Source organism: Penaeus japonicus, unplaced genomic scaffold (assembly GCF_977035675.1).
Source record: "Penaeus japonicus unplaced genomic scaffold, GWHDUDI00000001_assembly GWHDUDI00000025, whole genome shotgun sequence".
In the NCBI taxonomy this organism is placed as follows: domain Eukaryota; kingdom Metazoa; phylum Arthropoda; class Malacostraca; order Decapoda; family Penaeidae; genus Penaeus; species Penaeus japonicus.
In genome coordinates this window covers 33,581,432-33,583,931 of record NW_028234427.1, presented here as the reverse complement: position 1 = coordinate 33,583,931, position 2,500 = coordinate 33,581,432, and positions in this window count along the sequence as shown.

Below are 2,500 nucleotides of genomic sequence, written 5' to 3'. Positions count from 1 at the left end.
TTCGAATGGAAACTAGTGCTCTTTTTTTAAATTATTATTATTATTATTATTAATTTCGTTTTTTTTTTTCTCTCTCTCTCTCCCTCTCTTTCTTTCTCTCTTCTTTTTTCCTTAGAACTTGGAGCTTTTGAACAAATAACTACAAAGGAAATGCACTTTTTTTAACATTAGAGCAGTTGAAATAGCACATACATAAAATCGCAATTTTAACTATTTTAAGACACTTAAAAAGAAAAAGTCACTAAGATTTACTGTGTGTATTGCTAAAAAATATATTGTATATGAATCGTTTATATAGGTTTCAAGAAGGTACAAAAACTGAAGGCTTGTCATCAATATCATGATAATTGATCACTTGATCAGATCATCTAATCCTATATGATCTCCAAATCATAACTAAATAAGAGCAAAACTAGATAAGATAGTTTTATATATATATATATATATATATATATATATATATATATATATACATTGTAATGTATGTACATATATTAAGGCACTCAGCATGACTATCTGACGGCAGTGTACGATGCTGTATGATTGTAAGTTTCATCAATAAAAGAAAAAAAAATATTTGATAAAGACAACTTCTCTAGATATTTAGTTTCAGATATCTGGGACCAAAAACTATATGACTATGTGTCAGAGAGCTATATATATATGAAGTTTTTAGAGATAGACCTTTTTAGGAAAAATAAATATTGACGCCAAGTATGCCCAAAATTATTTTACGTCATTACGTCAGTGCAGTGTATGGTAATTTACCATCAGTGTACCATTTTTGAGTCATCAATATGGCTCTCTGGCATGTACATATGAGCATGTATGTTTTCATGTTTTGATGTTTCTCTTCATATTAATAAAATGTACGGAAATCGTTTCTGAAATTTTATTCTATCCTACTTTAATCTAATTTAATATATATATATATATATGTATATATATATATACATATATATATACATATGTATATATATATATATATATATATATATATATATATATATATATATTATATATATATATATATATATTATATATAATATATTATATATATATATATATATATATATATATATAATATATATTATATATATATATATATATTTATATATATATATATATGTATATATATATATATATATATATATATATGTGAATATATATATATATATATATATATACATATATAGATATATATATGATTATATATATATATATATATATATATATATGAATATATATATATATATATATATATATATATATATATATATATATATATATATGTGTGTACATACATGCATACACACACACACACATAGATATAGATATAGATAAATTAACTAGTAGGATAATAGGACTGAATTTATCAGTAGTATATATGAATCCAGTATATAGGATATTTAGCACCTATTAATTCATATTCATTTATCAAAAGCTCACAAATGATAACAAAGAAAATAAACAAATTGAACAAATATGACATGAAGATGAGAAATTAATGAAAAAGCTAATAACAATAAAATAAGATGCAAAATATTCCAAAAAAAAGTTTTTAAAGATACATGAAGAAAAACAAATGAAATGACAATGCGAAATTATTACAGAGATTCATAATGTAACGTACGTGCTTGACTTTTACGTTTTTGGCTCGCATGAAAATTCTATACCGATAGCCTGTTTTTTTTTTTTCTTTTTTTCTTTTCTTTTTTTTTTTCTTTTTTGTCACATGTGCACATTACTGGCTCGTGATTGCTGAAAACATCATTTCTGATATCATTAATTGCTTTTGATAAATATTCAAGCTATAGATTCAGTAACTTTTTTTGTATAGATATAAAAAGAAACTTTACACGTTCGTAGATATATCTCAAACAGGTTAAGGATAAGGACAATAATGATAATGATAAATACATATATAATGCTGATGGTAGATATAGTAATGATGATAGAAGAGACGATCATAACAATAGTGATAATAATAATAATGATCACCCAGATAATGATAATAACAATGACAATAATGATGATAACAATTCAAATTCTCTAGTACCTTATCTCTACAATGTTAGAATATTCTGTGCTTTTTTTTTTTTTTTTTTCTTGGATTTAAATTCGATTTTACTAGAAATCTATATGAATGTCTAGCAGCAACAGATGGACGCGTATGTTTGCATCCCTATATAGTATTCTCTCAATTTAGAAATTAAACAGATATCTCTTGCGGGTTTCCCCAGCCTTCGAATGCAACATTGTCGTGTTTGCCATCTATGCAATATATATTTTTGTAGGTGATTATACTTTGGTGCTTTTTGTTCCCTCCTTCTCGGAAATATATATGTATATATATATATATATATATATATATATATATATATATATATATATATATATATATATATATATATATGTATATATATATGAATATACATATATATGCATATATATATATATATATATATATATATATATATATATATATATATATGTATAT